Here is a 14,913-nt window from a genome sequence, read left to right on the forward strand (position 1 = left end):
TTTGGAACATAAGGAAGAAAAAACATTTAATCAGAACAGCAAGAAGAAAAAATAATCCCCCCAAATTAGGATAGGTTAAGGAGCCTTTGGGACATCTTCAAACATACCAACATTCAAATTGTAAGGGTGCTAGAAGGAGAAGAGAAAGAACAAGAAATTGAAAACTTATTTGAAAAAATAATGAAAGAAAACTTTCCCAATTTGGTGAAAGAAATAGACATACAAGTACAGGAAGCACAGCAAGTCCCAAACAAGATGGACCCAACAAGGACCACACCAAGACACATTGTAATTAAAATGCCAAAGGTTAAAAATAAAAGGAGAATCTTAAAAGCAGCAAGAGTTACCTACAAAGGCAGAGTTACCTACAAAAGCAGAGTTACCTACAAAGGAGTTCCCATAAGATGATCAGCTGATTTCTCAAAAGAAACTTTGCAGGCAAGAACTATACAAAGTGACGAAAAGCAAGCACCTACAACCAAGATTACTTTCTCTGGCAAAACTATCATTTAGAATGAAGAACAGATAAAGTGCTTCCTAAGCAAGGTAAAGCTGAAGGAGTTCATCATCACCAAGCTCTTATTAAATGAAATGTTGGAGGGACTTATTTAAGAAAAAGAAGATCAAAATTATAAATGTTAAAATGGCAATAAATAAAATAAATAATTGTTGATCCATAACTTTCAAAAATTAAATCTGAAAAACAAAGTCAGCGATAAGCAGAACAGGAATAGAATCATAGATATGGAGATCATTTGGAGGGTTATCAGTTGGGAAGGGGTAGCAGGGGAAAAGGTGCAGGGACTGAGAAGTACAAATTAGTAGGTACAAAATAGGCAGGGGGATGTTAAGAACAGTATAGGAAATGGAGTAGCCAAAGAACTTATATGCATGACGCATGCACATAAACTAAGGGGGAGGACTGCTGGAGGAAATGGGAGGTACTGGGTGGAGGCAGGCTAAGAGGTAAAAATTGGGGTAACTGTAATAGTATAACAAATAAAATATCTTTTAAAAATATACTTCCCTATGTCTTACTATGGTGAATACTGAAGCCAACAAACTATAGATAGAAATTTACAATATAAAACTAAATGCACACTGACAATAACTTTTTATTTCCAAAAGAAAAAGAATCAAAATCTTGAATAACTACATTTAATGTAACAGAGATTTTTGTATCTTTCTTTTGAATTGTATCCTCCCTCCCCCCATGGAGACATAGGAAAAACAAACTCTTCATTTAGTGTGTGAGTAGGAGAAGCTAACTTTGGAAGGGGACGTGCTGGGTTTTGGTCTGTGTCACACTATTTAGGGGGCAATAGAAAAGTAGTGCAGTACAACATTTTGAATCAGTGAGCGCACTGAGAACTTTATTGCCTTGATGTGACCTAGTTCTTTCATAAATGAGATTTGATAATAACATTGACAGTGGCGAAGAAAAGCATTTCCTCATTTACTTGACGTCAACATATCTAGTTCCCAAAGTGAAACAGAAATGCTCTAAAAGTCTAGAAGAAATTTGAAATAAATAATAAGAAATTAGTCCCTTACGGCTTCACAGAATGAATCAAACCTCTTCTAATGTAGTCTCTGAATATTTTAATCTAAGAAACCAAAATATACTGATATCAAACTAAGAGATTCATTCAACTGTGGATTATTTCTTCCAGACGGCGTAACTGGGGCTTTTACTTGTAATTGCTGCTACTTTTGCCAAACAAACTGGGAAATGGGGGAGAAAAAGCATTAATGAAATCAGAACAACAAAAAAGTTCAGTAATGTTACATAAAACAGATGTTAGTTTTAAAACACTAAAAGAGGAGAATCCATGGTGGCTATGATTCCATTGGGTATTGTTCCACGAAGTGAAAGCTTTCAGGTTCGATTCCTAGTCAGGGCACATGCCCGGGTTGTGGGTTTGGTCCCCATTGGGACACGTTTGAGAGGCAACCAATCGATGTTTCTCTCTTTCTCCCTCCCTACCCCTCTCTCTAAAATAATAATAATAACAGTGGAAAAATATATAAAACTTTATGTTCTATGTGCTGTAAGATGTCCAGTTTTATATAAAATAAGGTATACACATGATTAATACACAGAAGAATAAAATCATTTAAAGGCTATAAATATTAATAGTGGTGAAGTCTAACTAGTGGTATTATGGAGCATTTTAAACTTCTGAGCTATACCGGCTTTATTATATTTTTCAAATTTTTTACCATGAATATGGGCTATTCTTATAAGTAGAGGGAAAATAAATGCTATAAAATATCTGAAGTTTTACACAAATTTTAAAAATAGTGTTTTGTGTTTATGAGGAGCTATAATGTTTCAAATGTAAAACTACTCAGCATATGAAACTAATTGGATTGCATGTTCTTCATCACAACATTTCCTTCTATAGAATTTGCTACGTTTTTTTTGTTTTATTGTCCTCTTTAATTTCCCCATACCACAGTTTTCCCAGTAAAAACTATATAATATCTTTGCCTTTGCTGATAACTTCCACTCTTCTCACTAAAAATTCATGTCTGTAAGTTTCCTTAAAATGTATCATAAAGCTGCCTCCCTTTAGTAGGTCTTTTCTGATTAATTCTGTCCCAGTATGATTACTTTTTAATGTAAATCTTCAGCTGTTATGCATTTAATTTTAAGGAATTACTTAATGGTTGTTGTTATGCTGCTTTGTATAATAATTCTTTGCAAATTAATTTGTAAATATTTTGTTTATTTACTTTTAGAGAGAGAGAGAGAGGGAGAAAGAGAAGTATTTATGTGTGAGCACGCCCCCCAACCAGGGACCTGGCAACCTGGACATGTACCCTGACCTGGAATCAAACTGGTGACCTTTGGCTTCTTCGGATGATGCCCAACCCACTGAGCCACATCAGTAAGATCTGCAAATTATTTTTTAACAAAGCATTCTTTTGTACCTAGAGGATAAATTCTCAAAGTACAGAGGCCAGGGCTTCACTATTTGCGCCTCCGGTAAAGCTACTGGAAGAGTGAATCTACATTCATTAAATGACTGAGAGTGCATAGTAACAGGGTGAACCAAGAATCTTGTGAGAAAAACTAATCAGAGATATTTGGGCAAAATTCTTCACTCTTAAATGCTGCTTGAATCACATCTCTCTGTCTGATGTCTGCTCAGCTCTGCGGCTCTGTGGGTTTTGAGGGAGGGTGTCTGGGCTATCAGGTCTCCACTTTATACTATGGACTTACTGTTTTGGGAGGCAGGAACCCTGGGAGGATGGCCCAATGTCAGATCTCATAATGGCTTTTTGACCAATCCCTTAGTCCCTAAATGACAACATTTTTCTATATTAGGTAGTGTTTGATAATTGGGTATTGTGTTATTTTGAATTATTTTTATATTTTCTATTGTCAGTTCCAAAGTCACACAATTCATAGGACTAGAGGAGAGTGAACAGTTACTTACATTCTCTTAGAAAGTATAATGCACAGGTTGGAAATTAGTGCCTTTTTACATATTTAACCAACTTTCTTTTTAAATAGATTTTTACTCACTGAAATGTGGCATTTGACAAAGGTTCAAAATTGGAAAGCTCAGAGCAGGAAGTTACTATGGTGCTTGGGACTTGTTCTTTCCAATAACAATAGTTTTTTAAAGGGGAAAATTTACGGGGGCAATTGTTCTATACAAAAGAAAATCTAAGGGAAAAAAATTGGGAGTTAGAGAAGGAGGCTACCTAATTGACAACTTCTTATTTCTAGTCTAAGTAATATTTTTCTCCACATCTAAATAGACGTCCTTGCACCTTTGCGTCAGGGCTTTGCTGCTGCAGCTGAGAGAGGGCTGAAGCAGCAATGCCTGCATTTTCCTCCTCCAACCGAGGTGTCTCCTGTAAAAGGTGGTTCTGGGGATGGCACCGCGCAGCAGCTGCCTCAGCAGGGGGTGCATTCCTTACACTGTCTCCATGTCCTGCTCTTGACTAAGCGGCAAGATAACCTAAAACATTGGGAATTAGAAAGGTGTCTTTTGCTGGTAGCAGAAGAGCCACCAATGGACTAGGGTTTGGTTGTCCAAAATAACTGTCTTGTTTGTTTTCTTTTATTCTGCTTTCTCTTTTCTTGAGTAGCAGTGTGGCCATGCCTGGCTTTCAAGTTTACAGAATTCTAATAGACACAAGGAAATGTTTCTTTTCAGTTTACTATGTCTCCCACATAAGCACTGTGTATGGAATAGTTTCGAAGTACAAAGTTTGTGAGCACAGTAGAAATTATTGGAGCTCCTCTCCTGTGAGTGTGGTCCTCACAGTGGTCCTTTCTGCAGTGAATGTGTTCATGCTCTCATGGAACAAAGAATGGACGAAGCATCGGATTCTCTTCCATTTTACTCCAACCAGACTCTATATATTCCCTCCACAGTATACAGATGTGGTGTCGCCATGTGGTACCTGCTGGGTGTGAAGTAGAAATCCTGCTACACTTATAGCATGTGTATCCAGCAGGTTTGCTGGATGACCCTAGGCCCACTGGGCATCGTTCAGAACTCATCCCAGTCTTTTTGGAAACCAAGCTACTCTGTGTCAGTGATGTGAAACCCGCAAGTTAGGACACTTGCAAAGACAGGATGAAAACCATCCACGATGCAGGGGTCTGGACTCAGAATATTGCTTTCCTCTTCTGTTGGTCCTGACCTTAGCCCTTTCAAGTGCTGCTTGGCGAGATCTGCTTGTACTTGAGTAGTGCAGACTTTCCTTCCCAGGCAATCCAATGAATCCACCTTCGTTTAAAATTGGTGGTCTTTGTCTCTTACCGTCTAATATGGGATACGTGTGATTAGTCAGGTAGATGGAAGAGACAGGGTTGTAGATACAGGAAGGACGTGTGACTTTGTTTCTCACCATTAAAGTAATTGAACCTACTTCTCTGGGTTGTCGTGATATCCAGACAAGTTAGTACAAGTAAAGTGCTTCGGCCAGGGCCTGGCGCGTGGTCACATTGAGCTATTATTATTAGTTCTGTAATTTGGGGCGACTGCTATCATTTTCCAGCACCTGAGAACAGGGCCTAAGTGCACCTGACAAACGCAGACTTCCGGGAACCGCTAAGGGTTGAATGAAAGACTTTAATCTGCGAGTGAACTGTAGGACTTTTAAAATTTAAATTAAAACAAATAACAGTTATAATGCCATCTATTTGGTTAAGGGCTCCAGGTATTAGCTACAATTTCAATCAGGGAAACTTATGAAAAATGAAAAGCTCATGAGACCCTAAGCTAGGTGCTTGCATTGGAATGTGAAAAGTTAAAGGCAGAGCAAAGGAATTCTGTGTTTATAAAGAGGCCTAGTAATTTGTTTATTGATTCAGTATCTGGGATCAAAAACCAACAAGGTACCAAAAAGGAAGGCAGTATAAAAAGACGGAAATATTCTAGTAAAATCACTTTAAAGTGGTTAGCTGTGGCTTCCAGTAGCTACTTGAAATGTTGGGAGGGTAAATCATAGTGTCAGGAAACATGGAAGTGTCCTCCTCTTTGATAAAGTTGTACTCACGCCCGCACGCCCCGCCCCCAGGCTCCGGCTGGCTGGCCCCGCCCCCGCTCCAACACACATGGATGACCGCTTCATGGGAGGGTGCACATTCCTTAACAGCATTATCTCCAGAAGCATGGGTGGAAGACACTGATACAAACTAATATTTGTAACCAGTAGTTCATACGTACATTCATAGCATGTGTTTTAATAGGAAATTTGCCTAATTACGATTGTGCTTTATAATTTCCATGCTACATGGATTTTAAAGTTAACATTTCCCCTCCCTGTCACTTGATAAGCACTTAGGTTGTAAACTTAGTGCCAGATGTTGCCTCACATGCCTTGGATATCACTGTAGAAAATTAGTTTAAGGGTTACTCCTTTGTTGTTTCTTAAGACCTGCTGATTTATTTTCTGCCCCACTGAATAGCAGTTTATTGACAGATTAACTGTTTATACAAGAAACACTGTCTAGTCTACTATGGAATTTTACCTCAGAAATTTTGCATCCCAACACCAGGACTAACAAAATAAGACATATAAGAAACCTGTTTTCAAAGGGGAACACTGGCTGCTCTGGGTCATTGGTTTTGGCTTCTCGTTTGAGACTTGTCTGTGTCAGTTTTCTAAGAAGGTGAAAATGTGGTGTGGAGAAAAAGTAGTAGAAAATTTTTTTTCATACATTTCCTCTGCAGTGTTCAGAACTACCTCATGAAAATCTGTACTGAAGTATACAACTTGTTTGGCTACTACTATGTTAATATCCCCTAGTGGTCTCTTTCTCCCCAGTTTAATCTGTATAAACTATATGTTCAATTAAAGTTCCTCATCTAAATCATAAAACAGAGAAAATGACTTAAGTGAGTATATCTTCAATCCCTTCAAAGATGATACATACCCAGGACCTCTCTAGCTGCATTGGACAGAAGTTTGTTCATTGCATACGGTGGACGCTGTCATCAACAGGGATTCATTCTCTCAAACTTGGCTACAAGTGGCCAGTAAACATTCAAGTGTACTGTTGGATGGGATTCACAGGATACATGTTATGGCCGACCAAAGGCTAAGGGTCAAAAGGCTTCAGAGCTGGATGTGGTCGAACTGATGTTCAAATGAGAATTCAAGATAATTCCTCCTCCAATTCTATAGGTTTTTTTTCTGTTTTAGACATACAAGTTAATTTTGTTGTTGTTTATTGAGGTATAATTTACTCACAGCAACGTTCTTTTTTAGATGTAAAGTTTGAAGAATTTTGACAAGTTTATACACTCATATAACTACCACCCAAATCAAGATATAGGATAATCCCTCATGACCATTTAGTAGATTCTCCTCCTCACCTCCAACTACCAGCAACCACGGAGCTCATATTTTTTTCTACTTTTGTTCTTTCCCATAATATCACATCAACTGAATCATTTACTATGTAATTTCTTGAATCTGACTTTTTTCTCTTAGCAGAATGTTCCAGCGACTCACCCATGTTGTTGCATGTATTGGTAGTTCTTCCTTTTTTATTGCTAGGTGGATATAACATAACTTATTTATTTATCAGTTGATGGACATTTGGGGTTGTTTTTAGCTTTTAGCATTTAGAATAAAGTTGCTGTCAACATTCATATGCAGGTTTTTGTGTGGACATAGGTTTTCATGTCTCTAAGGTAAATACCTACTTATAAGTTTAACTTTATAAGAAACTGCCAAATCTTTTTCCAAAGTAGAATTAGCACCAGCAACATGTAAGTGTTCGAGCTACTTGGCACCCTCATCAGCATTTGATATTGTCTTACATATTTTTAATCTGAGCCATTCTAGTAGGTGTGTGGTGTTACCTCACTGTGTCTTTCAAATTTAAGTTTATAAGATCTGTTATGAAAGACACATCAAATAATGGAAGATGTGTTGGACGTCAGAGAGATGGTTTCTGTTTTGTTTTTTTTTTAGAAGATTTTATTTATTTATTTTTAGATAGAGGGGAAGGGAGGGAGAAAGACAGGGAGAGAAACATCAGTGTGTGGTTGCCTCTCTTGTGCTTCCCACCGGGGACCTGCCCATAATCCAAGCATGTGCCCTGACTGGAAATTGATCTGGTGACCCTTTGGTTCACAGGCTGGTGCTTAATCCACTGAGACACAGCAGCCAGGGCTCTGCTATTTTGTTAATTTTGGACATTGGGTTTTTACCATGTCCTCCTACTGATATTGTACCACTGGGCTATCACTAATCTAAAATCACAACTATGCAGCATGTAAGCATAAATGGCTTCAGCAGGCACAGCCTCTTTGCTTCCTAGCCAGGTTAGGATCCTGCCATCACAAGAGTTATGATGAATCATTACAAGTTTTTGCTTCTTTTTTCACACAGTGTGTTAAGGAAATGCCTACCAGGGAAATATTTCTGCTCATCATCTCCAAAACTGAAAAGAAGCCAACTGTTTACTGCAGCCTTCCAAGCCAACCTCACATAGAAAATTGTCACTTTCCACAGTGAGAAGAGAATATGAGTTACTAGAGCTACAGCAGCAATCTCCTTTTTTTAAAAAAATTTTATTTAGTTATTTTTCAAGTACAGTTTTCTATTTCTCCCATCCCAGCCCACCTTGCCCTGTGCTCCCCACCTCCCTCCCATTTCCACCCTCCTTAGTTATTGTCCCTGTGTCCTTCATACTTGTTCCTCCAAATCCCTCCCTTTTTTTTCCCCCTTAAATTCCCTCCCCTCTACCCGCTGGTCGCTGTCCCCTTGTTCTCTATTTCAGTGTCTTTGTTTTTATTTTGCTTGCTTGTTTGTTTTGTTGTTTAGCTTCCTGTTAAAGGTGAGATCATATGGTATTTGTCTTTCAACTCCTGGCTTATTTCACTCAGCATAATGCTTTCCAGTTCCATCCATGTTGTTGCAAAGGGTAGTAGCTCCTTCTTTCTCTCTGCTGCATAGAATTCCACTGTGTATATGTACCACAATTTTTTGATTCATTTACCAATGGGCACCTAGGTTGCTTCCAGCACTTGGCTATTGTAAATTGTGCTGCTATGAACATTGGGGTGCATAGATTCTTTTTGATTGGTGTTTTAGGGTTCTTGGGATATAATCCTAGCAGTGGAATTGCTGGGTCAAAAGGCAGGTCCATTTTTAGTTTTCTGAGAAAATTCCATACTGTTTTCCATAATGGTTGTACCAGCCTGCGATCCCACCAACAGTGAACTAAGGTCTCCTTTTCCCCACAACCTCTCCAACATTCGTTGTTTGTTGCTTTGTTTATGACAGCCATCCTCACCGGTGTAAAGTGGTATCTCATTGTGGTTTTAATTTGCATCTCTCTGATAGCTAGTGATATCAGAGAGATGTAAATTAAAACCAGAAGTTAGGCACCTTTCCTCTTGCCTTTATTTTGCTTATGTGCTAGGCGCTGTGATCATGTGCTCTTGTTACTCTCCCTCCTGATGTTACCTGGATTGCCTCATTTTTCCTGTGTAGTTGCAGTGTGAGTGAGTGGGGTGCTGGTCCCTCCTCTCCCCTCTGACCAGACCAGAACTTTCTCTGTTATACAAGTATGGCAGCTTCTTCCTAACTTCATGATGGTTTCTCCTCCCTGCTGGGATGCCTTTTCTCTCCTTCTCTGCCAGAGGAGCTCCTGCGTGTCCTTCAAGATCAGATCAAATGTTACTTCTTCTAGGATGCCAAACTCCCCTCAGCCTCCAGTCCCGTTAGTCACACCCACTGAACTCTGCTCTTATTTTGACTGAAGACTTCTTACGTTGCCTTGTGATTATCTGTTCACATCTCTGTATCTTTCTGGTCTCTGAACTCCCCCCAGGTGAGAACCACACGTCAATCATTGTTGAGCAAACATATAGCTCACACTCAGTAAATATCTTTTACTATTTATTTACATTTGTACTATGGCTATATTTAAATGCAGACCTTTTCTCCAGCTTAGAAAAGGACTGATAGAAGCATCTGCTAAACAGAAATGTTTATTTATTAAAGCTACTCATACATAGTTTGGCAAAGTAGTGGTTGTATGCTTTGGTTGATCCTGGATAGAACTGGATTCCTCTCACCCCAACCAGTCTATGTGGTTATAAACCTCATGCAGTGGAGAAGCAAAGTCAAAGCATTAAAAAGAATTCTGTGACTCTTATCTCCATTATTACACTTTGATATGTAATCACTTTAACTTTGCCAGCAAAATATTAGGGCTGTAGGACTAAACAAATAATTGTTTGGTATGAGTTTATCACATGAACTATTTGGGACATATGTATACTAAAAATATATGTTGTTTATCTGAAATTCAGATTTAACCAGTGTCCCTATTTTATCTGGCAACCCCAACCAAAGTGAAATGTTTTCACTTTACAGTTACACAGTGGAATGACAGATAGGAAATAGTCAGAGGTCTTAGAAATCAGTTCAGAAATATATAACAGACAATGTGAAGCTATTATTCCCCTAGAATGGCCACTTACAGGTCACCTCATCTGGCTAATCGTCCTGGCCAATGTAAGTTGCAAGACCAGGAAGAGGACTGAGATCAGAAAGCCACTAACCCTGTGGCCATTTGGGACATGTAAAGGTCTATAACTATGGTGGAATGAAGACAGCCACAGTTGCGTGCTCTCCTTTTTATTGAGAAGAGAGGTCTATTGCCTCCCCTTTGAATGTGGGAGGGCTCTGTAACCACTCTGACTAACAGGATAACTGCAGAAGTGACACTGTGCCAGTTCCTGAGCATAGCCCCGAAGCATCTCTGTTTCTGCTGTAGAACACTGCTTTGGGGAGCCATGAGTCCACACAAGATGCAAACTCCCCTGGCACTGCCATGCCACAGAGCCCGTGTGCAGGGACGTGGGCCGACAGATTCAGCCGAATCTGCCCTTTCTACCATCCCTGTCGAGCCACACGGGAGTGAAGCTATTGCGGACTCTCCGGGCCCACCTGGCAGTTGACTATCACCACGTGAAGTCCTTCCGTGCCATGTGGAACAAAAAAGCCCCACCTGGCTAAGCCCAAATTTCTGACCCATGACGTCTGGAGATATAATAAAATAGTTATATTTTTGAGCTGCCAAGTTTTGGATGGTTTTGTAATACAGCAACAGATGACCATATAGGGAATACAAACAATATGTTCTATGATCCAGTGGTGACTCTGTCCAGAGAGGAATGCCTTCATTATTGAGTATTTGGACTTCTCCATTTGCCTGTTTGTGTGTCAATGAAATCTTGCTTGGAATGAAATCTTTCCGAGAACGCTGCACAAAGTAGAACTCAAAGGCAAGCTACCTCAGCTGGAGCATAGCTAGGAGTCTGGAGTGACATCACTGCTCTTCTCTCGTCCATCCCCAGCTCCCTAGAGGCCGTGAGATATTCTGCAGTCCTCCTGAGAGAGATTGTGAGAGATGTCTGAGACCTAACTTAAGAGGCTGGTTAACAGTAAGAAAATGTGCAAACCTGGGAATAGATGTAGAGGAAAGCACCATAGAAGAGCAAAACTATCAGTATGAGGTAAACTTTCCGGGGCAGCAAGGAGTCCTGGCTCAAAATACCGACAAGAGCACCTGCTGCATCAAACTTTCCGCAAGTAGAGGTGAAGGCTGAGAGGCCCCACAGGAAGTACAATCAGGGATCCCACAGGTGAGTGACGCAAGAAGGGGACTGACACTGGGATCCAAGCCACCCTGGGCCAAAAGACACTACTGACTCTTTTGTGAGGAAAGATTAAATAGGACCGCACCTGGGTTACATATACTGTCATTTAGTGATACTTATCTAACTTAATCGTCAAGTAAACCTGTTTCCATTTTTACATTGATTCTTTTCAAATATGGTCATTTTTTGAAATATTGCACATAAGATCTCTGTTCACTGAATTGTTGAATGAGAAGTGCTCAAACCTGGACAGTCCCAAAAGATTATGTACTTATGTTCTTGGTGCCTAAGGAGGGATAAGTTTGACTCGGCACGTCCCCTGAGGAACAGATGCTAGTAGGAGAACAGACATCCTGTAAGAGACTCGCCCAGCTTGGGCATTGCCAGGAAACCCTTTCACACATATTCAATTGTTCAGAAAACCACTGGTTTATTTAAAGTGAGGTATACCTGCATTAGAAAGGTCCTGCTACTTAGAACTTAGCATATTTCATTTTGTGTATACTTGAAAAATAATTTTATGTAATGAGAATGCATGATGATTATAATAATTATATAGTCATATTACATGAATCCTTCTTCTAAGGAAGTGCAAAGCTTTTTAATAAGCCACTTCTAAAAACGGTCACATCCTATTCATGTAGCAACAGTCATAAGTCTTGACTCACACGTTACTATATTAACTTAATAGGCTGAGTGAATTCTGAGGGTAGCTGAGATGGGCCCCTTGGAGGACCTTTATAAGAGTTTTATTAGGAAACAAAGAGCACATATAAAGGTTTGGTAATATTTGTACCCTGGCATTAGTCATAATATATATTCACAGTCTACATAGCTAATGCTTCCTTCAGAGCCAATAATGCTGCATGCTGGAGAGCAGATCAGCAATAGCTCAAATTTATTCAGAATCTATAATGCTGACCACGTAACAACAGAGAAACAGTCATGAGATGCTATCATGGCATACTCAGTTATTACAGCAATAGCTCAGTGGCTTGACATTTTTAGCAGTAAAATATCTAGGCAGCTGAACATTTTAAAAAATCACAGCAATTTTTTAGTCATAGCAGAAAAAATGTGTCTGTAAGCACAAGACAATTCATTTTCTTGCCTGTTAACCTTCCTGCCGGAAGGTTGCTCTCCTGGCTATCTTGTTTGATGATGAAGTGATCAACTTCCAGATATCTGGCAAGTTTCTGTGTATTGGAAACTCTCTAGGGCAGGAGTGGGCACTTATTTTGACTTACAGCACAACATAGTATATTTGGCTGAACTCAAAGAATTCCTTGTGGGGAATGAACACTGCTTTGTTGGTAGGATGGAGCACACATATCGGAGATAACTTCATGGTAATGGCTCAGTTGTGTTTCTAGACTGCTTGACTCTTCTTTCTCCTCATCTTTGTTTCAGAGGGTCATAGTCTTCTCATCAATACCTTCTTGGGTCTGTTCAGAGCAAGACAGAACCAATTGTTGAATTGCAGACCTCTTCTTACCTCCATCACTTGTTCTGTCACATGTGCTATGATACCCGAGGGCCAGAGGGTGAGGGGGAAAGACACTTGATACGGACTCGAGAGACCCAGATTTCAAAGTCTCAGTGTCCCCCGAGCAGGATGAATGAGCGACATCGCTCAGCACTTTGTTTCTTGGTTTCTTCATTGAGTGAGAGTGAAATGGTGATGAGGCTGTCCTCTGTAGGTAGACTGCCCGGGCTCTCTGTGCTTCCGCTTCCTCAGCTGGAAGATGATAGTATTAAGAGCTAACTATCATGTTTAATTTGTGCCAGGACATTTCATGAGTGCTTTACATATATATTATCTCCTGCAACTCTCAGACACCTCTATGAGGGAGATGCTACTATTCTCATTTCTCAGATGACCAATCTGACTTGTCCAAGATTGTACAGCTGAAATGAGATGATACCAGGATTTGAATGCAGGTGATCTAGCTCCAGAGTCTGCATTTTACTACCTTCTCCAAGGTGTTATGTTGATCGCAGATTGGCTATACTGTTTATAACATAGATACAATTAGATCACACCTACTGGCTTCACAGGGTATTTATACATTACAGTCATGATAGCTGTGATAGCAACACAAGAAGACCTTAACATGCTTTAGAAACTAACATGGTATAACCTCCCCTGCAAAGTTACTAGTTGACAACTGGCACCTTTGGGTTCCAGAACTTTCCAGATGAAATTACGTGACAGAAAACTCAATCATTGAATCAGTATTTAGTCACTGAAGAAAGTAAATGCCAAGTGCTCCAAAGTGCAAGTGTCTGGTGTCTGAGTCAGATGGCTGAAGCCAGGGAAAGGCCAGATGAAAGTTCCACTAACAAGCAGTGAAAGCCCAGGGACAGCCTGATGTTTCTTAATTTGTGATGCAAATGAGGAGCCTCCTCAGATATGAAGAGGTGTCATCACCTCCCCTCTCTACTGGACACGTCAGAGGTCCATTTGGCTCACCCTGCTGAAAGAAGTTTGTGGAGCCTCCAGATTTCCATGCCCTGATGAAGCAGCAAGACTCAGCCTGTACCTCCTCCTGAGCAAGTCCTCAGCATCCCAGAAGCTGAGACCCAGGATCACTCATTAAAGGGCATGGCTGGATTAAGAAGGCTTTTGCCCTGTCCCTTGAGCTGGCTTGAGGCTCTGGGATTTAATATGACTTGAAGGAAGAGAACATGAAATTTGCATTAAAACAAAACACAACCTGAGTGTAGACTAAATTCAAGATTGAAGAAGAAACACAGGCGTTTCATTTGCTGCTTCCTATCGCTCACTGCATGTTTCTCATAATTAAGCACTTGGACAATATCCTGCCCCCCAAAACCTCAATTTTAAACTAATCTTATAAAATGGCATAATAGCTCAGGTGGCCCTATTTCTTTTGAACACTTTCTCTTGAAGGCTACGGGAATGCAGTTGGTTTTTGCCATCTAGGATTTAATACCAATGTGGCAAACGGGCAGCCGGGGTATGACTTCACCTCTCCCCCACCCAGGGAAGTTTAGTGTTTTGAAAGAATTTACTTAGTTGTCACCAGATTTAAAAGGCAGACAAATTCACATGAAAGTCTAGATTAGTGCTTTTCTTCCAGACTCTCTCCACAGCCTGCCGGCGCCCATAGCACTCTCAGGAACAACCAGGGACCTCCCAAAACTCCACAAAAGAATCCCAGTTCTCAGCCCCCAGGTTCCACTCGCATCCTGATTCCTACATGGCCACAGCTTGGCAAAAGTGAGAGGTGGCTGCCTCTCCAGGTTACCTCCCAGCTTCACGATTCAGCTGGATTCCTAGCCGGTGTATACATGGAGCTCCTCCTCAGTGGCACTGGGGACATTTAGGGCCAGATGGTTCATTATGGTGGGGGGCTCTGCTACATATCAGAGGTCGTTTATCAATAGCCTTGGCCTCTATCTACTAGACACCAGTAGCACCCACTCCAACTTTGAGCGCCTTAGGCCCCCACCCCACACCAGCTGTGACAACCAAAAATGTCTCCAACAGTATCAAATGTCTCCCGGAAGAAGGGGTGGAAATGGCCTCAGGTTGATAACCAACCACTACATTAACATCTACAAACTAATAAAACAATATTGTAAATACTTACACAGTAATATTGTTCCCTTCTTATGTTCAGTGTCACATTGGGGAATAATTGGCAAAGACTGCTCAGGATTTGTGATTGTCTTGAAATTTTTGATCAGGCTAGAAAATTTCTTCCCTTCTAAACAAATTTACTCATCATCT

The 14,913-nt window shown here is 40.3% G+C and overlaps 1 long non-coding RNA gene across 1 annotated transcript in view; it reads left to right on the forward strand.

The window, feature by feature from the left end:
• LOC128627139 (uncharacterized) overlaps positions 1–14,913 on the forward strand; it is a 117,870-nt gene that overhangs the window by 90,182 nt on the left and 12,775 nt on the right. Inside the window, exon 2 of the long non-coding RNA XR_008391251.1 lies at positions 2,746–2,894. This is a non-coding gene — a long non-coding RNA (uncharacterized LOC128627139). The remainder of the gene's footprint in view (positions 1–2,745; positions 2,895–14,913) is intronic.

Source organism: Artibeus jamaicensis, unplaced genomic scaffold (genome assembly GCF_021234435.1).
Source record: "Artibeus jamaicensis isolate MK-2021 breed Jamaican fruit bat unplaced genomic scaffold, CSHL_Jam_final contig_3214, whole genome shotgun sequence".
Classification (NCBI taxonomy): Eukaryota; Metazoa; Chordata; class Mammalia; order Chiroptera; family Phyllostomidae; genus Artibeus; species Artibeus jamaicensis.